Consider the following 21,966-nt stretch of genomic DNA (forward strand, 5'->3'; position numbering starts at 1 on the left):
GGATGGCATCACCAACTCGATGGACATGAGTTTGAGTAAACTTCGGGAGTTGGTGATGGACAGGGAAGCCTGGTGTGCTGCAGTTCATGGGGTGGCAAAAGTCAGACACGACTGAGAGACTGAACTGAACTGATTCAGTATTTATCATAAACCAGATGTTGTGCTACTTGCAGAAACTATTGTTAGCAAGTAGGTAAGTATTATAGAGAGTATGACATTTAATGCATATAGTAAAGCTAAATTTCTTTCTGACATTAAACTATACTTTTACTTGAATCATCACTCTTTTTGATGGATTATCAGGATAAGGTCATGACATAAGCACAGCAAAATGATTCTGAAAGTAACAAGAACATTTGGAAATATGGTGTAATATAACTTATATACCCCTTAGAGGTTAAATGGCCTATTAGTTTGAACCCCTAAACTAGTTATATACCATATATAAAATTATATATGTGTGTATATGTATATACATACATATATATATGCATGTGTATGTGTGTGTGTGTGTTTCAGCACAGTGCCTGTCTCAAAAAATGGAAGTAATAATATAGTTATGTATCCTTTCTGTTACCATTGCCTGGCAGCATAGCTTGGCAGCTGAGAACAAGTTTGAGAGATCAGCTAAATACAGCTAAATAACCTTCAATATTTCTTTTTTGGAACTTTCCTCTTTCTGCTTGCTTTCCCACCTGTAAAATGAGGGTAGTAGCAATGTTGACTTCATTGGATTGTTGCAAAGATTACTGGTAAATATCAGTGTTTTTTTTAAATTTATTTTCTTATTAGAATGAGTTTATTAATCCACATACATTGATAAAACTGGAAAAACTAAACCACAACATGGTTGATGTTCCAAACATGCAAAAGTAGTCTCCTGCTAAGTTTTTCCTGACTTTCTGTGTACCCATTTCTTCTCCCCACTGCAGAATCTATGATATATATTCGCTATTTATTTTCCTTTTATCTCATAGGTATTCTTTGTTGAAAGCATCAGCAATGTCCTTTTGACATTTGCATTAGTAAACTCAATGGTGGGATTCCTGTAAATTTTATCTATCACCTGAAATCACTTTTCTATTACATAAATTCCTAACAGCATTTTTCATCTGAGCATTTCTCAAGGTATAGATTAAGGGATTTAACATGGGAGTTATCACGGTATAAAACACAGTAACTGCTTTATCAGTCAGAAAAGTAGTTGCTGGTATCAGGTACACAAAAATGCAGGGTACAAGGAATATGATGACAGCTGTGATGTGGGAGACACATGCAGAGAGGGCCTTGTGACTTGCCTCCAAACTGTGTGTCCTTCAGTTCAGCTTAGTTCAGTTGCTCAGTCGTGTTCGAATCTTTGTGACCCCATAAATCACAGCATGTCAGGCCTCTCTGTCCATCACCAACTCCCGGACTTCACTCAAACTCATGTCCACAGAGTCGGTAATACCATCCAGCCATCTCATTCTCTGTCGTCCCTTTCTCCTCCTGCCCCCAATCCCTCCCAGCATCAGAGTCATTTCCAGTGAGTCAATTCTTCGCATGAGGTGGCCAAAGTATTGGAGCTTCAGCTTTAGCATCGGTCCTTCCAATGAACACCCAGGATTGATTTCCTCTAGAATGGACTGGTTGGATCTCCTTGCAGTTCAAGGGACTCCCAAGAGTCTTCTCCAGCACCACAGTTCAAAAGCATCAATTCTTCGGTGATCAGCCTTCTTCACAGTCCAACTCTCACATCCATACATGACCACCAGAAAAACCATAGCCTTGACTAGATGGACCTTTGTTCGCAAAATAATGTCTCTGCTCTTTAATATGCTATCTAGGTTGGGCATAACTTTCCTTCCAAGGAGTAAGCGTCTTTTAATTTCATGACTGCAATCAGCATCTGCAGTGATTTTGGAGCCCCCCAAAATAAAGTCTGACACTGTTTCCACTGTTTCCCCATCTAATTCCCATGAAGTGATGGAACCAGATTCCATGATCTTAGTTTTCTGAGTGTTGAGCTTCAGCCAACATTTTTCTGTTTCCTCAGGGAGCACACAATGACCACATAGGAATCCGACAAGAGGAGGAATTTTAACAGACAGAGGAAACCACTGTTGGCAGCAAAAAAGAGCCCTAGAGTGTGGGTATCAGTGCAAGCAAGATTTAACAAAGGGTTCAGATCACACATAAAGTGGTCTATGACATTAGGACACAGAAGGGTAACCTGAAGATGAAGAGGATCTGAATGGGTGCATGAAGAAAGCTTCCCACCCATACCACTCCAATTAGCAGCCAACACAACTGCCAGCTCATGATGGTCGTATAGTGCAAAGGTTTGCAGATGGCCACATGGTGGTCATAGGCCATCACAGTGAGCAGGATGACATCAGCACCTCCAAATAAGTGTTCCCCAAAGGTCTGAGTTATGCATTCATTGACAGGGCTAGCTTTTGTTTCATGGAGTGAATCTACAATCAATTTTGGGTTATTGACAGAGGTTATTAATAAGCATCAATAAAGGAGAGATAGGAAAAAGTACACTGGGCACCCCAATAATGGGCTGACTGTGATAGTGACCAAGGTGAGCACATTCCCTACCTCAGAGACAATGTAGATGACAAGAAACACAGCAAATATAACTTTCTGCAGCTTTGGATTCTGTGTGAGTCCCAGTAGAACAAACTCTGTCACGTTGTTCCTATTCCCCATTTATATTATATTATGGTTAATTACATAACCTGAAAAAATACATCATATTAGCTCAATCTTGAATTCATTATCCTTTCCATGTAATAAATGCCAAATTCTGTTGAGTTCTGAATTCTGACGAGTATTATTTTTTTCTTTTGATAAAGGAAGAAAATATTTCTGATCTCTTGAAGTTAACTCAAATCCTCTCCTAGGATATGTTTATAGTTGGACACATAAGGAACATGATGCACACACAGCAGTAGACCATCTGTGTACATTTAATCATTTGAGATGACCCAGAACCTAATGTGAATCAATAGGTCTTACACATAATAGTGCAAAGCTTCCCAGGTGATTCAGTGGGAAATAATCTGCCAGACAATGCAAGAAAAATAAGAGAGGCAGCTTTGATCCCTGGGTTAGGAAGATTCCCTGGAAAAGTGAATGACAACCCCTCCATGTCTTGCCTGGAAAATCCCATGGACAGAGAAGCCTGATGGTGTACAATCCATGGGGTCATAAAGAGTCAGACACGACTGAGGGAGCACATAGTAGTAGCTAAGCCCAAGAGGTTGAAAATGGATATAAAAGACAAAGAACAAGATGGCGGAGGAATAGGACAGCAAGACCACTCTCTCCCCAACAAATTCATTAAAAGAGCATTTGAACGTGGAGTTAAGTCCACAAAACAACTTCTGAATGCTGGCAGAGGACATCAGGCACCCAGAAAAGCAGCCCCTTGTCTTTGAAAGGAGGTAGGAAAAAACATAGAAGATAAAAAGAGAGACAAAAGAGGTAAGGACGGAGCTCCATCCAGGGAAGGGAAGCTTTAAAAAGAGAGAAGTTTCCAAACACCAGGAAACACTCTCACTGGCTAGTCTGTGGTGAGCCTTGGAACCTCAGAGGGCCACATAACCGGGAGGAAAAAGAAAGAAATAATTAAAACCCACAGATTACCCACCAAACGGTAACTCCCAGTGGAGAAATAGCGCAGACGCCTGCATATGCCATTAGCAAGTGGGGGCTGGGCAGGGAGAAGCCGGCTGAACTGCTTAGAGAGAGGACTGGGCTTGAATGTCGCGAGAACAATCTGAGAGATCTAACAGGGGATAGCAAAGCAGACTTGGATAGCTTCCCAACGAAAAGGTGGAAAGCTCTAACCTAAGACTGTGCCAGCCCCGATCACAGAACAAAGGGCTGAGCAGAGCTAGCCAGATGCGGTTTGCCCATCCCCCATCCCCTGCCAAGAGAGGCAGGGAGGTCGGCCAGAGCCGGAGGGGGCAACCGCGGCCCCAGAAAGGCATCCGATACAAACTTCAGGCAGGTTTGTTGCTAATCAAGACTTTTTGGGCTCGGGCCGGTCGATATCTGCCTGAGAAGGTGCGCCAGTTGTACACCCAGAAAACCAAGTGGCAGGGACTGGAGAGGCAATAAGTCGCAGTGACTGCTCTCGCCAAACACCTGGTCAACTGAGCTGCTCGGACCGGGGAAGGCACAAAACGCAGACCCAGCCAAGTCTGAACCTTTGTGGAGTACCCGAGAACCTGAACTTGAGACTCTCAGACCTGGGAAGTGCATACAACCCAGCACCAACTTCGGACAGTTCCCGGCAGAGCAAGCTAGAGCCTGTGCAATGTAGACTGGGACAACACATGCACAGTGAGTGGAGGCAAACCCAGTGTGGCCAAGACACTGTGAGTATTCCCCACAGATGCCAGAGATATTTGTCTGCAGCGTTCCTCCCTTCCCAGAACAGGACTGAATAACTGAGCCTTAAAAAGTGTCTACCCGCCCCCTAGTATCAGGGCGGAAATTAGACACTGAAGAGACTAGCAAACAGAAGCTAAAACAGAGGGAACCACCTTGGAAATGACAGATAGAGACGTCTAGAGACTACTCCAAGAATAAGACCAAAAACCAGAGGCAAGAGGCTTAAGCCCGAATCCTGAGAACACCAGAGAACTCCTAACTCCAGGGAACATTAATCAGTAGGAGCTCATCAAAAGTCTCCATACCTACACTAAAACCAAACACCACCCAAGGGTCAACAAGTTCCAGAGCAAGACATACCATGCAAATTCTTCAGCAACACAGGAAAATAGCACTGAGTTTCAAAATACAGGCTGCCCAAAGTCACTCCAAACCCACTGACGTCTCATAACTCATTACTGGATATTTCATTGCACTCCAGAGAGAAGAAATCCAGCTCCACACAATAGAACACCGACACAAGCTTCCTAACCAGGGAACCTTGACAAGTCACCCGTCCAACCCCACACACAGCGAGGAAACTACATAATAAAGAGAACTCTACAAACAGCCAGAAGAGGGAAAGGCCAACCCAAGCACAGCAATATAAGCAAGATGAAGAGGCAGAGAAATACCCAGCAAGTAAAGAAACAAGATAAATGCCCACCAACACAAACAAAAGAGGAAGATAGAGGGAATCTACCTAATAAAGAATTTCGAATTTTGATGGTGAAAATGATTCAAAATCTTGAAAGCAAAATGGAGTTACAGATAAATAACCTGGAGAAAAGGATTGAGAAGATGGAAGAAAAGTTTAATAAGGACTTAAAGGAAATAAAAAAGAGTCAATATACAATGAATAAGGCAATAGATGAGATCAGAAACATTCTGGATGGAACAAACAGTAGAATAACAGAGGCAGAAGACAGGATAAGTGAGCTAGAAGATAGAATTGTAGAAAGAAATGAAACAGAGAGGAAAAAAGAAAAACGAATTTTAAAAAATGAGGACAATATTAGAGACATATGGGACAATATTAAACGCCCCAACATTCGAATCATAGGAGTCCCAGAAGAAGAAGACAAAAAGAAAGACCATGAGAGAATTCTTGAGATAATAGTTGAAAACTTCCCTAAAATGGGGAAGGAAATAATCACCCAAGTCCAAGAAATCCAGAGAGTCCCCAACAGGATAAACCCAAGGCAAAATACTCCAAGACACATATTAATCAAATTAACAAAGATCAAACACAAAGAACAAATATTAAAAGCAGCAAGGGAAAAGCAACAAATAACACACACGGGGATTCCCATAAGGATAACAGCTGATCTTTCAACAGAAACTCTTCAGGCCAGGAGGGAATGGCAAGACATACTTAAAGTGATGAAAGAAAATACCCTACAGCCCAGATTACTGTACCCAGCAAGGATCTCATTCAAATATGAAGGAGAAATCAAAAGCTTTACAGACAAGCAAAAGCTGAGAGAATTCAGCATCACCAAACCAGCTCTTCAACAAATGCTAAAGTATCTCCTTTAGACAGGAAACACAGAAATGTGTATAAACTCGAACCCAACACAATAAAGAAAATGGCAACAGGATCATATTTATCAATAATTACCTTAAACATAAATGGGTTGAATGCCCCAACCAAAAGACAAAGGCTGGCTGAATGGATACAAAAACAAGACCCCCATATATGTTGTCTGCAAGAGACCCACCTCAAAACGAGGGACACATACAGACTGAAAGGAAGGGCTGAAAAAAGATATTCCATGCAAATAGAGATCAAAAGAAAGGGGTAGCAATACTCATATCAGATAAAATAGACATTAAAACAAAGCTGTGAAAAGAGACAAAGAAGGAAACTACATAATGATCAAAGGATCAATCCAAGAAGAAGATGTAACAATTCTAAATATTTATGCACCCAACATAGGAGCACCGCAATATGTAAGACAAGTACTAACAAGTATGAAAGGGGAAATTAACAGCAATGCAATAATAGTGGGAGATTTTAACACCTCACTTACATCTATGGATAGATCAACTAAACAGAAAATTAACAAGGAAACACAAACTTTAAATGATACAATAGACCAGTTAGACCTAATAGATATCTATAGGACATTTCACCCCAAAACAATGAATTTCACCTTTTTCTCAAGTGCACATGGAACCTTTTCCAGGATAGATCACATCCTGGGCCATAAATCTAGCCTTGGTAAATTCAAAAAATTGAAATCATTCCAAGCATCTTTTCTGAACACAATGCAGTAAGATTGGAACTCAATTATGGGAGAAAAACTATTAAAAATGCCAACATATGGAGGCTGAACAACACGCTGCTGAACAACGAACAAATCATAGAAGAAATCAAAAGAGAAATCAAAATAAGCATAGAAATGAATGAAAATGAAAACACAACAACCCGAAACCTCTGGGACACTGCAAAAGCAGTGCTAAGGGGGAAGTTCATAGCAATACAGGCATGCCTCAACAAACAAGAAAAAAAGTCAACTAAATAACCTAACTCTACATTTAAAGCAACTTCAAAAGAAAGAAATGAAGAACCCCAGGGTCAGTAGAAGGAAAGAAATCATAAAAATTAGGGCAGAGATAAATGCAAAAGAAACAAAAGAGACCATAGCAAAAATCAACAAAGCCAAAAGCTGGTTCTTTGAGAAGGTAAATAAAATTGACAAACCACTAGCCAGACTCATCAAGAAAGAAAGGGAGAAGAACCAAATCAATAAAATTAGAAATGAAAAGGGAGAAATCACAACCGACAGCACAGAAATACAAAGGATTATTAGAGAATACTATCAGCAATTATATGGCAATAAAATGAATAACCTGGAAGAAATGGACAATTTCTTAGAAAAGTACACCTTTCCAAAACTGAACCAAGAAGAAATAGAAAATCTGAAGAGACCCATCACAAGCACGGAACTAGAGGCTGTAATCAGAAATCTTCCAGCAAACAAAAGCCCAGGTCCAGATGGCTTCACAGCTGAATGCTACCAAAAATTTAGAGAAGAGCTAACACCTATTCTACTCAAACTCTTCCAGAAAATTGCTGAGGAAAGAAAACTTCCAAACTCATTTTATGAGGCCACAATCACCCTAATCCCAAAACCTGGTAAAGATCCCACAAAAAAAGAAAACTACGGGCCAATATCACTGATGAACATAGATGCAAAAATCCTTAACAAAATTCTAGCAATCAGAATCCAACAACACATTAAGAAGATCATACATCATGACCAAGTGGGCTTTATCCCAGGAATGCAAGGATTCTTCAATATCCGCAAATCAATCAACATAATACACCACATTAACAAACTGAAAAATAAAAATCATATGATTATCTCAATATATGCAGAGAAAGTCTTCGACAAAATTCAACATCCATTTATGATAAAAACCCTCCAGAAAGTGGTAGTAGAAGGGACATACCTAAACATAATAAAAGCTATATATGACAAACCCACAGCAAACATTATCCTCAATGGTGAAAAACTGAAAGCATTTCCCCTAAAGTAAGGAACAAGACAAGGGTGCCCACTCTCACCACTACTATTCAACATAGTTCTGGAAGTTTTGGCTACAGCAATCAGAGCAGAAAAATACATTAAAGTAATCCAAATTGGAAAAGAAGAAGTAAAACTTTCACTGTTCGCTGATGACAAGATCCTCTGCACAGAAAACCCTAAAGACTCTACCAGAAAACTACTAGAGCTAATCAATGAATACAGGATATAAAGTTGCAGGATATAAAATCAAGACACAGAAATCCCTTGCATTCCTATACACTAATAATGAGAAAATAGAAAGAGAAATTAAGGAAACTATTCCATTCACTGTTGCAATGAAAATAATTAAATACTTAGGAATATATCTACCTAAGGCAACAAAATACTTGTACATATAAAACTATAAAACACTAGTGAAAGTAATCAAAGAGGACATTAAGAGATGGAGAAATATACCGTGTTCATGGATTGGAAGAATAAATATTGTAAAAATGAGTATACTACCCAAAGTAATTTATACATTTAATGCAATCCCTGTCAAGCTACCAACGATATTTTTCACAGAACTAGAACAAATAATCTCACAATTTGTATAGAAATACAAAAATCCTCGAAGAGTCAAAGCAATCTTGAGGAAGAAAAATGGAACTGGTGGAATTAACCTGCCGGACTTCAGGCTCTACTACAAAGCCACAGTCATCAAGACAGTATGGTACTGGCATAAAGACAGAAATATAGATCAATGGAACAAAACAGAAAGCCCAGAGATAAATCCACGCACCTATGGACACCTTATCTTTGACAAGGAGGCAAGAATATAAAATAGAGAAAAGACAGTCTCTTTAACAAGTGGTGCTGGAAAAACTGGTCAGCCACTTGTAAAAGAATGAAACTAGAACACTTCCTAACACCATACACCAAAATAAACTCAAAATGGATTAGAGAGCTAAATGTAAGACCAGAAACTATAAAACTCCTAGAGGAGAACGTAGCCAAAACACTCTCTGACATAAATCAAAGCAGGATCCTCCAAGACCCACCTCCCAGAATATTGGAAATAAAAGCAAAAATAAACAAATGGGACCTAATTACAATTAAAAGCTTCTTCACAGCAAAGGAAACTATAAGCAAGGTGAAAAGACAGACTTCAGAATGGGAGAAAATAATAGTAAATGAAGCAACTGATAAAGGATTAATCTCCAAAATATACAAGCAACTGCTGCAGCTCAATTCCAGAAAAATAAATGGCCCAATCAAAAAATAGGCCAAAGAACTAAACAGACATTTCTCCAAAGAAGACATAAAGATGGCTAACAAACACATGAAAAAATGTTCAACATCCCTCATAATCAGATAAATGCAAATCAAAACCACAATGAGATACCATTTCACACCAGTCAGAATGGCTGCTATCCAAAAGTCTACATGCAATAAATGCTGGAGAGGGTGTGGAGAGAAGGGAACCCTCTTACCCTGTTGGTGGGAATGTAAACTAGTACAGCCACTATGGAGAACAGTGTGGGGATTCCTCAAAACACTGGAAGTAGAACTGCCATATGATCCAGCAATCGCACTCCTGGGCATACACACCGAGGAAATCAGAATTGAAAGAGACACATGTACTCCAATGTTCATTGCAGCATTGTTTTTAATAGCCAAGACATGGAAGCAACCTAGATGTCCATCTGCAGACGAATGGATAAGAAAGCTTTGGTACATATGCACAATGGAGTATTACTCAGCCATTAAAAAAATGCATTTGCACCAGTTCTAATGAGGTGGATTAAACTACAACCTATTATACAGAGTGAAGTAAGCCAGAAAGAAAAACACCAATACAGTATACTAACGCATATATATGGAAATTAGGAAGATGCAAATGATAACCCTATATACGAGACAGCAAAAGAGACACAGACGTATAAAACAGTCTTTGGGACTCTGTGGGAGAGGGTGAGGGTGGGATGGTTTGGGAGAATGGCATTGAAACATGTATATTATCATATGTGAAACGAATCGCCAGTTCAGGGTCGATGCATTTTACAGGATGCTCGGGGCTGGTATGCGGGGATGACCCAGAGGGAGTATAAGGGTAAGAGGGAGGTGGGAATGGAGTTCGGGAGGGGGAACTCATGTACACTCAGGGCGGATTCATATCAATGTATGGCAAAGCCAACCAATATAATATTGTAAAACAATTAGCCTCCAAAAAAAAATTTAAAAAAAAAGTAAATGGATGTGAAAGTTATGAATGGTTGATGGATTTTCTTGCTACTCTTAGGAAATGGGAAACCGTGTAAAGTAATTGAGAATGTGAGTGTAAGGATGAAGAGAGATTTGAGAAACAGGGAATGCTGCATATATTTCCAGTAAAGATATTTGTGTGATTTATATGATAGAAGGATGCAAGACTGAAAGGAATACAAGAATCAGACTATATATGAGCTGACACAAATTATAGCAGAGAATGTATGGGAAAGTAATGAAAAGATACAGGAGTGACTGCAACAAAATTAACATCTTTCCTATAAATTTCCCTAATCACTAATTTATAGGTATACTTTTAATTGTAGATTACTATATGCATGTCATGGTTGTGTAGATGCTAAGTTGCCTCAGTCGTGTCTGACTCTTTGCGATCCCATAAATTGTAACCCAACAGGCTCCTACCTTCATGGGACTTCCCAGGCAAGAATACTGGAGTGGCTTAACATTTCCTTCTCCAGGGGATCGTACTGACCCAGCGATCAAACCCACGTCTCATGTCTCCTGCATTGGCAGGCGGGTTTTTACCATTAGCGCTACTTCATACTGTGCAGTGATAGAAAAAAAGTGGACATACCAAATAAACAGAGATCAACACAAATTTAAGCTTAGAGCCTCAGCCTAAGATGTGTGGCTGTTAATACTGATGGACAGGCCCATCTGGGCAGTGACCATTGGAGACAGCTGGGAGGAAATTGGTTCTCAACATTGACAATGAGAGTTTCAGGCTGGCAAAAGTTCCTGGGCCCTCCATGTAATGACCTACCTTTGCTCTAACAACCCCATTTCTAGGAGTTTATCCTGAGGAAGCAGATAAAGGCACAAACAGCTGTGTGCAAAGATGCTGGCTGTACAGCTATTTACAAGACCAGAAAATGTCCCATCATGAGGACTGTATTTAATGACTCAAAGAAGAGAAGGCAGCTATTAAAGTGATGAACACAGACAGATAGACCAGACAACAGGAAAAGGACAAGGCAGAAACACACACACACACAAAGGTGCCCACACCATTCAGTAACACGTAACCAATCAGCTGTACCTTATGACATATTGCTATTTAAAAAAATACACTTATGAATACAAACCATCTGGAAAAATGCACATCCAGTTGTTAACAGTAGTTCATTATTTCTGGAGAGAATGATGGGGGAGTTGGGGAGGGGTGAGGAAAAAAAAGGGCAATTCCTTTCCAATGAGTATACTTCTGGACTATTAGTATGCGAAGTCACAAATAATCAGAGGCTAAATGTTTGATATTAGTAAACTGCCAAAGAAAAAAGTGCTAGCAAATGATGCACAAATAAATATATACACTATGAAAGGACCATTCAGCTTTCAAACACAGATGGACCTGCCTGTGAGGAATCATCCGTGTAGAGAAGTGATCTGGAATGAATCTGTGTGAATAGTATCATTACATGCATATAGCAGAAACAATCAGAGCACACAATAGTAATTGTGTCATTAACCTAATTTTACAGATGAAAAAGTTGAGTCTCATCAACATTAAGAAGACCCAGTTATCTAACCTCTGTTACATTTATTTTGCCATCTGATACTTCTTTTAAAAATGAAGACTAATTATGACATTGAAAACAAAATTTAAATACACCTCACACACAAAGTACATCAACATGATTATTAATTGATACAAACCATGACTTGTTTAGTCCAAACATGGATATGTAGAACACTTCTTTGGAGGAAATGCTATGTGTAATATGGGTCTCTTTGGCTTCTTTAAAGTTGGAGATGACTGTTTAATGTAGGGTTAATTTTTTTTTTCTGTATTATTGCCAAAAATTCAATTCTTCATAATCCTGGGTGCGTAAATAGTCATAAAAATAAGTAAATTTCCTCTGTGTGTCTTTAGCGGTGTTCTGGATACATTCATATTCTTATGACAGCCTGTGAGGCGGATTATTCTTCTCACTTGATATTAGAAGAAATAAGAACATAAGGTTGCAAGAAATGCACCCAAGGTCAAGAAGTTGCAAGTAGGAAAAGACAAGATTCTAATCTGGTATTTCTGATTACCAAACTAATATGCTTGGTCACTGGCATTGTCATTTTCAACATTTTGCAGAAGAATGAGGTGAATTATTTCTTTTAAAATTAAAAATAAATTTTAAAATTTAATTCTTTAAAATTGCTATTGTTTTTGAAAAGTATTAAAACATAATTACTATATATATATATATATATATATATATATAAACTCATGTCAATGGACATGAGTCTGAGCAAGCTCCAGGAGATGGTGAAGAACAGGGAAGCCTGGCGTGCTGCAGTCCACGGGGTTGCAAAGAGTCAGACGTGACCGAGGAGCTGAACAACAGTATACATAAAGTAACAATCTTTACTAAGCATCACCACTGTTGAAGAACTTACCTTCTGGTCTTAGATGATATTAATTATATTTAAGGGTATTCAGAACTAATCCCATCTTCAAATTGACCTACTCGTAGGATAAGGAATTTTTAATACGAAAGATGCGACACACTCAGAAAGAAGTTATTCAGATAACTCAATATCAAATCAGTAGATAAACCATTCTGTATGTTTATATATTTCCTTCTAGCCTAAAGTGTCAATGAAATTTCACAGAAAACCTGGAACTTGAATTTAGAATAAATTGATTTAGAAAACCATGGAAAAATGATCATCCATGGATGGTCTATTCCAAAAGTCAGCAGGCAGAAAATGTGGTGGAAACACCTCCAAAAGGGCCTTTCCACTCTTGATAAGTCTTTCTCTGGAAATGTAAATAACAGATGAAGATATTTTCAATTGCATATGTGGATATTTAAGAAGGTTCCAATACAGGTTCAAGGACTTTGTGTTATAGCTGTTCTTTTCTTTCCCAGGAACTAATTACCTGCTTTGATGGAAAGGCTTTTTCTTAGAAGTAGGTATTCTGAAGAAACATGCTTGAGAGTGTGGAATTGTATTAACTGCACTTGCAGCTAAAATAGGTGAATCCCTTTTATACAAGCCTGGTTTTCTAAGGATAAATGCCATGTAATGACAAGGAGAGCATTATTCCAGCCTTGGAACCTGCAATATAGTTAATTTGTGCACTTATGTCAGAGACAGATCTTCTTCCTTGTTATCAGTATCAAAGTTCTTGGAAACCTAGTACTGTTTTCTTTTTTTTCCTTTTGTTTTTAAATTTACCTATTTTAACTGGAGGTTAATTACTTTACATTATTGTATTGGTTTTGCCTTACATTGACATGAATCTGCCCCGGGTGTACATGTGTTCCCCATCTTGAACCCCCCTCCCACCTCTCTCCCCATCCCATCCCTCTTGTTCATCCCAGTGCACTGCCCCGATCATCCTGTATCATGCATTGAACCTGGACTGGCGATTTGTTTCACATATGATAATATACTTAAGAGATGGAGCAGTGAGGTCATAAAACTAATGACAACAATTTTAAAGTATTTGCATGCAAAGCTTGTTTTTCACAATCATTAGAAGACTATGAATATAGAGAGAAACTCTAAAAAGTTTCCAGTAAGTTACGTCTGGGAGAGTTGTGGCAGTCATTATGGAATGCTGAATGACAACACCCATGTGGGTAGACACATGAAACACAGGAAGTTATTTCTGATTTCAAAGTGAATTATTTGACATCTCTGCCACTTGGTATCATTTTGGTCCTTCTAGGACGTGTGTAGTGATCAGCTACTGAGGTTTTAGTTTGGTTTCTTGATAAGAACTGAAGCTAATAATTTTTAATGTTTAATATTATAGGCAATTTCTACACCTTTTTGGAAGGTTTTTGGGTTTTATTTTGAAGACCTCTGTGCAATTTAAAATAGGAGTTCTGGGTTTCTCATCACTAAATTATAGGTGATGCATATATATATATATATATATATTCTAGATATAGTTCTTCTTTCATATATATGTATTTATATATAAAATAAATTTACATATACAAATTTACACATAAATTTATATATAATGTAAAATTTTGTACATATGAATATAGATACAATTTTTTTCATACTCTGTGGATAGCTTTTTTACTTTTAAAATGTATGATCTCTAATGATCAGATTTAAAATATTGACAATGTTCAACTTTTTAGTTTCTTTATGGCTCTTGATTGTATTTTTCCTATAGATTTTCTATAGGTTTAGCTTTGACATCTTGATCTCTGACTCATTTTGAGCTATTTTTTGTCTATAGCATGAGGTAGTGGTTGAAGTTCCTTTTTTTATATATAATGATATCCAATTGATGTGGTGTAGTGTAATTTGTTGAAAAACATATTATTTCTGATTTAATCACTTTGATATCTTTGTAAAACAATTCATCTATTTAAGTCTATTTCTGAACTTTCTATTATGTTTCAATGGTTTTTATGTTTATTCTTTTCTTTTTTTCCTCTTTTCAAAATTTATTTTTTGTTATCAAAGAGAATGTCCAGAAACATTGAGTACTAAAGAATCTGTTCATGGCATTGTTTTACAAAAGTTCCTAATGGAGCGTGAATATTTTATTTTCTGTTGTATCCTTCACTTATTAATGATGAGGTGGATGAACTGGTGCAATTACTTAAAAAAAAAAATTCCAGACAAAAACATCCATTCTCATTCTGAATCTGCTGACTGGAGTGAATTCAGTGGTTACAATACCACCACTGGCTAAGAATCAAGCTCCCCACAAGAGGGAACTATTCAAGTCATCTCATTTGGTCACACAGGTCTCTCACGAATAGGCACCATGCTTGAAGTCTCAAACAAAATGTCTGTGTCACTTAAATTACACAATGTGGCAGTGTTTGTTTCATGGGGACATAGTCTTGAAAGAAGGGGTAACATAGAAAACAATCTGCTTGCATGTTATACGTCAGTACATTATTGGACTGTGTATGGGTTTAAGGGCACTATAGCCCCTATTAAAGAGCAATTCTACCAATAAAGCATCTGTCAGATCCCAACTGCTCCTGATGCTGAAGATGTTGACTCATTTTAAACATGGGCTGTTAGGTTGGGGCCTTCTTCATCTACTGTTTGGCCCAAATGGTTTGAACTGAGTTTGGTGGTCTTTCTGGTCCATCAAAGCTTTATTTCTCAGCCTCAGGGTATGTGGGGTACTTGACCATTTCTATCTTCTCTCAAACTTTGTAGGAGGGATACAGGCCCGTCCTTCCCAGTTTTCTGTTGTCACCTTTAGAATAGCCATCCCAATGATTTCCAGCCACACCAATGATATCTCCAGGTTCCATGGGTATTTCATCCACAGTTCAAGGTTCGTGAGGATAAATGGCAATCTGGTTGTGGGCATTTTGGCCTCCAAAATAGTAGATGTCATCCAAAGAATGGAAGTTTGCAGAGGCATCGGGATGCAGTGTCTGCATGATCTCATAAGCAACTTGACAGACCTGGGATGAAAAAGTACACACCAGGAAGTCTGCCTGAGAGAGAAAGCGTATATGCAGGATCACACCTCGAAGTGAATTTTCTGTGTATCGATTGTGTAGTCCAGCTTACCAAGAGATAGAGTTATCACTAATAAATTCATAATTGGGATACTTTATTTTGCCTCCTTTAATAAAGAAGGGTAATCTGTGGCCAAATGAACTCTCTTTTTATCCACTTGCATTCTGCAAGCAAGAAGCTGAAAATGTTCTTCAACCTGCACCGTGTATTCCTCAATGGGATGGAAGGCTGCTTCTGTTCCCACTTTTGCTGTGTGTCTGACGTGGACTCCAAAAACTGGATGTTTGAAGCCTAGCTTCTTGGTGGCCTCTTGTATTTCCTTTTCTAGCCAAGGTTGTGGGCGGATCAAGTATTTGACAAACTGGGACACCCACCACACTGCAGGATCACCATGGACTCATACAAGTCGATCTGCAAGGTCTTCTGGTACAGCCAGGGGTAAATATGGAGGATGAAGATGAAGACTGTCCACAATGGGGAGCTCGACTACCTGTACATTTTTGTCCTTTACTTCACCTGACCAGTGTCCATGGAGACACCAGATCTGTCTGTGCAGGTCTCACTTACAGGTCTAAACACAGTTTCCCATCCGCCAGTAGCATAGCGCCAATTGTGAGATTCCAAGATGAGTGTTCGCCGGGTGCCATATGCAATCATGAAGCAGTAGGCCACATGATGGAGTTGACAGCCATAGCCACAGCCTTTGTTAATGTTACACACCAGCTTTGTGGCTTTGCTGCAGTCCTTGGGATTCTGAAGATACGTTATTCTCTGCTGCACCAGCTCTGTCAGATCTTTGGCCTCTTTTTCCCGCCAACCACCTGCTCCATCTGTTTGACGAGGTAGTATAAATCCATCATTATAAACCTTTCATGATGTCCCAAATCAGACAGAAATTCATCTGCATGTCTTTGGAGTTCATTTCCTTCTAAATTCATTAATTTCTTCAACTTACTTTGTAAAAAAAAAACCAAAGCTTTTTAGCTCCATTTTCAATCCTCCTCCTTCGGATTTCATGATTCTTCCACAAACTGTTTCTAGTTTGTTTCTTATAATTTTCAATCTGTTCTTTGGCCTTCACAAGTTGCTCTTCTAAAGCATGAATCCTTCCTGAAGCTGGCCCCTGATTGATGGGGCCTTCTGGTATTCGGAGAGATTCAGCCATTTGCCTCAAGTCTTCATTTTGCTGTTTTAAGTGTTCAAGCTTTGCCAAAATCTTGGAGAGTTCTCGGCTAGAGTGATCAGAGTGGTCATTATCTCGTACCAAGTGACCACCTATATAAAATAGCAAGGTCCCCCAGGCAAAAAGAATGAGCATGATCCAACTCCAGGAACCAGTCAAATGGCCACATTTTCAGAGTTTCAACTCACTCTCCTGGGGTCCTGGAGCTCAAAGAATTAAAAACTTCATCACTCTGTTTCTAACCAGTGCGAAGGCTGTAGCCTTTCGTTGTTTCAACACATGATGCTTCAGACAAATTAGTCTCTCCTGTAGTCCTATGGTGAATCTTTTCAAGAGATCCTCCTGGTGGTATGAGTAGGAAGTTTTATTTTCCTGTGCTTCATGGACTCTACATGCTTTTTTCCCTTAGAATGTAAGAAGCTGATGAAATCACATATTTCCAATGAAAGATATTAACTGCTTGAAACCAGGTCACTATAATTATCAACTGAATTTGTTCAGTTAATCAATAACTGCAATAGAACACTTGATCAAAACTGGAAACACCATCAGGGTCATGGGTGCTCTCTTAGAAAAAGCAGCAACCCGAGGCAGGAGCAGAGGCGGTCTCTGCCATTCCCCAGAAGCCGGCGCCACTACAGCCCTCAGCCGCAGATGCCCCGCACTGGGGCAGTGGGCTATGTTTATTCTTACATCAATACTTCACAACCTTGCTTTTGTTCGTTTTCTTGTTTTTTCAAATTTATATTTTATATTAAAATACAGTTGATTAACAATAATGTGTTAGTTGCATGTACACAGCAAAGTGATTCACTGATACCCACACAATTATCCTTTGTTTTTAAATTATTTTCTCATTTCGATTATTATAGAATATTAACCAGAGATCCCTGTGCTATACAGTATATTCTTGATTATCTGTTTTAAATATAGCAGCTTGTACATGTCAATCCCAAACTCACAGTCTATCCCTCCCCTCTCCCCCTTTCCCCCTGGTTATCATAATTATGTTCTCTAAGTCTGTGAGTGTTCTTGTTTTATAAATAAGTCTGTTTGTATCTTTTATTTTAAGATTCTGGCATATAAGCCATATCGTATGATATTTGTTTTTCTCTGACTTGCTTCACTTAGTATGATAATCTCAGGTCCAACCTTGTTGCTGTAAGTGGTATATTTCCTTATTTTTAATTGCTGGGTAATATTCCATTGTATATATATACTGTATCTTGTTTCTCCATTCTCTTTTGATGACATTTAAGTTGCTTCCAAGTCTTGGCAATTGTAAACAGCACGGTGATTAACATCAGACTGCATGTAACCTTTTGAAGCAAGGTTTTCTCCTAACAAATATCCAGGATCCATATGCTGGGTAATATAGTAGGTATATTGAGTTTTTAAGGAACCTCTATATTGTTCTCCTTAGGTATTGTGTCATTTTACATTCACACCAGCAATGTAGGAGAGCTCCCATTTCCCCATACCCTCTCCAGCATTCATCATTTGTAACATTTTTAATGATGGCCATTCTGAAAGCTGTGAGGTGATATCTTAGTGTAGCTTTAATCTGAATTTCTCTAATACTTTAGCGATATTGAACATCTTTGATATGTCTCTTGTTCATTTGTATGTCATCTTTTAAGTACATAAAACAGGATTGTTTTCCTTCCCTAAAACTGGTTTGTGTGCTACCTATTCATCCCATTACTTCTCCTTTGAAATTTCCAGAAACCACTATACTTTTTTCTGATTCTAGTTTTTCCTTTTCAAGAAAGGAAATTTATAATTCATATATGTGTACATAAATAATTCTTTCTCAGCATAAATATCATATGACTTATCTCATTCAGTGCTCAAATATATTAATATTTTGTAATTCACCAACATCAACTGTCTACACTCTATCTCCAGCTCCACATAAATCTATTTAATTTGTAACATCTGTACTATATTTCTAATAGCCCACTACTGTTTTTTCAATATCATGATAAGTATGATTCAATAGAAAGATTAATATTGTCCCCAAATTAGAAGAAATCAAATTAGGATCACAATGTGCTTGCAAGCTAAGTCATTTCAGTCGTGTCAGGACCATAATGTAGATTGTATTAAAAATGTTAAACTGAGTAGAAACTTAACAATTAAAACCTTCTTGATATTGGAAAAAAAAATGACCTCAGAGTCTTAACTTTCCATCTGAGAAGGAAGAATCTGGTTGAACATATGGTAAGAATTTGAAGTGAACAACAAATAATTGAAAAAAATTACTAGATTATATACTGTTTCTTACTACATGAAGCTTCTGCAATTATTCAAATCTAACTCCAGGAGTTGGTGATGGACAGGGAGGCTTGGCGTGCTGTGATTCATGGGGTCGCTAAGGGTCAGTCACGACTGAGAGACTGAACTGAACTGAACTATTAATCAGGAAAAAAAAATAAGTTGAAGGGGATTAAATAGATATGATGAAACAGAAACTTTTAATAAAATGTTGAGAAAACAAAAAGTTACTAAGTTGTGTTTATAAGAATATAGGGCAAGTTTACATAGGAACAAAATAATAGATGGCAAGGTGATGAAGGGTGGGGAACACATTAGGTGAAAACCACATAAATATTAATACCAGGCAAGTGAGAGATACAGATACACAGCATCTAAGCTACTGGGCTTTAAAGCCTGCTTATACCTAGTGTCCTCTCTTCCTCTACATAAGATTGACTCAACACTAACAAGTATATGTGTGAACACTCCTTTTCAATCTTAAAGGCAGTGGCTGTCACACACTAAGACAGAATTATACTAGCCTCACAATTAGAAGAGAATGGTCTCTATGGACTTTTTCTAGGTCAGTTCAAACAATGAATACATTTTGAAATTTCTATTCATTTTTTGTCATCTGAAATTAACTTCTTCCTCCATAGCATCCTCGTGGCATTTTTCACTTCTGCATTCCTCAGGGTATAAATCAAAGGGTTGAAGAAAGGTGTTCCAATTGTATAAAGCACAGCTATCATCTTATTTGTGGAGAAGGTGGTGGCAGAGCGTGTGTATATAAATATGCAAGGACCAAAGGAAAAATTGACCACCATAATATGGGAGATGAAGATGGAGAGGACGTTTTTCCTCCCCTCAGCACTGGTTTCTCAGAGAATGCAAGATGATAGCATAGGAGAACATCAGCAAGACAAAACTCACTGTACAGATGGCCCCACTGTTGGACACCAACAGTAGGTTGGTCACATAGGTGTCTGTACAGGCAAGTTGTAACAAAGACTGTAAGTCACAGAAGTAGTGGTAAGTTCCATTTGGACCACAGAAAGGCAGACTCAAGGCTAGAAAAATCTGAGCTGATGAATGCACACAGGACCCCACCCAGGCCAGGGATATTAGTACACCACAGACTCAATGACTCATGATGGTTGTATAGTGTAGAGACTTACAGATGGCCACATAGTGGTCAACAGTCATGAGGACAAGGATGAAGATCTCCAGGCAGCCAAAGAAGTGGAATGCAAAGACTTGGATCATGCACTCACTGAAAGAGATAGTGGTCTTCTTCAAAAGGGCATCAGCAATCATTCTAGGAGCTATGGAATTAGAGAAGCAGGCATCAGATAAGGATAAGTAGAAAAGGAAGAAGTACACTGGACTCCCAAGTGCTAAGCTGGTCTTGATGGTAACAATAATCAGCAGGTTACCCAGAAATATCCCCAAGTAGAGAACCAAGAAAATGACAAACACTGTTTTCTTCCTGACAGGATCTTGTGTGAACCCAAGCAGAATAATCTCAGTCACATTATTTTTCAGCGGCATGATTTCATGAAAGAGGAGAAGACATGAGTGTGAAATGATTAATCTGCAAAAAATAAGGGAATAATTCATAGGATGTTACATGTTGTTATGGAATATTGCTTTTGGGGGCCATTGTACCTGTGATTTCTTAATAACTAACTCATGCTAACACTTTGTGTGATAATTTTTAATGACCGCTGCAAAGGTTTACTATGAGTTTCAAATAAGCTTCTGAAAGTAATAATTTTCTATAAGTTTGTTTTTTAGAAAGCTTGCTAAATTTAATATCATTATTGACTAAATTTTCCAATGTGTTGAATGCATAGTTAAAAGATAAGTCTTTGTTATTTCTTTCATTTGTTTGTCATATTCAAAAATTTTACAGCACATGTTTTTGATGATATATCACTTGGGATTTAGGATATACATGACTACTATTGGAGGTTCATGATATAAATATAAAGTCACACTACACCTTTCACTCTGTTAAAACCATCACACACAAAAACTTATGTATCACATAATTGATATACATAGAGATAAAATAATCATATATATCTATGTATATATATTTAATATGTTCCACCTCTTCCTTGCACTCTTGTTCCAGTTATTACAGCTTGAGCAATGAAAAAGGAAACATGCCCTTTAAATCATCTGCTGTTATCATCTTGAAGGTGATATTCTGTCTACTAATGATCAGAAATAAATGTTATTCCATATGCCATTATCTCAAATATCCCAGTTTATCTTTTTTCCCAACTTCTAAAAACCACCGTTTAGAATACTCAGAATTCCTGAAGTTACCGTACTAAATGGAGGATGGTGGGTTATTACTCAAAAGTTAGTATTTTTCTCTTAAACATCTTAGATCTGGAGTAATTTGGGGAGATAGTTGTGTGTCATCAGGTGGTTGATATAGGATCCAATCATGGTTTTATTCCCAGGAGAGTCTGTATTGTTCAAGTATCTGAAAATCTGCAGTTTAGTTCAGTTAAGTCACTCAGTCATGTCTGACTCTTTGCGACCCCATGAATCACAGCACGCCAGGCCTCCCTGTCCAACACCACCTCCCGGAGTTCTCTCAAACTCACGTCCATCGAGTGAGTGATGCCATCCAGCCATCTCATTCTCTGTCGTCCCCTTCTCCTTCTGCCCCCAATCCCTCCCAGCATCAGAGTATTTTCCAGTGAGTCAACTCCTCGCATGAGGTGGCCAAAGTATTCGAGTTTCAGCTTTAGCATCAGTACTTCCAGTAAACACCCAGGGCTGATCTCCTTTAGAATGGACTGGTTGGATCTCCTT

At 38.3% G+C, this 21,966-nt stretch overlaps 3 pseudogenes; all 3 read right to left on the bottom strand.

Annotated features, from left to right (window-relative positions):
* Positions 1 to 1,055: 1,055 nt before the first annotated feature.
* On the bottom strand, positions 1,056 to 2,700 carry LOC148777232 (olfactory receptor 4C46-like; annotated as a pseudogene).
* A 12,613-nt stretch (positions 2,701 to 15,313) lies between these two features.
* On the bottom strand, positions 15,314 to 16,549 carry LOC148777233 (alpha-(1,6)-fucosyltransferase pseudogene; annotated as a pseudogene).
* A 3,202-nt stretch (positions 16,550 to 19,751) lies between these two features.
* LOC148777234 (olfactory receptor 4C16-like) lies at positions 19,752 to 20,682 on the bottom strand (annotated as a pseudogene).
* Positions 20,683 to 21,966: the final 1,284 nt, after the last annotated feature.

The sequence above is a fragment of the Moschus berezovskii genome, chromosome 7 (assembly GCF_049115385.1).
Source record: "Moschus berezovskii isolate FMDL1 chromosome 7, NW_MosBer_1.0, whole genome shotgun sequence".
NCBI classification, from domain to species: domain Eukaryota; kingdom Metazoa; phylum Chordata; class Mammalia; order Artiodactyla; family Moschidae; genus Moschus; species Moschus berezovskii.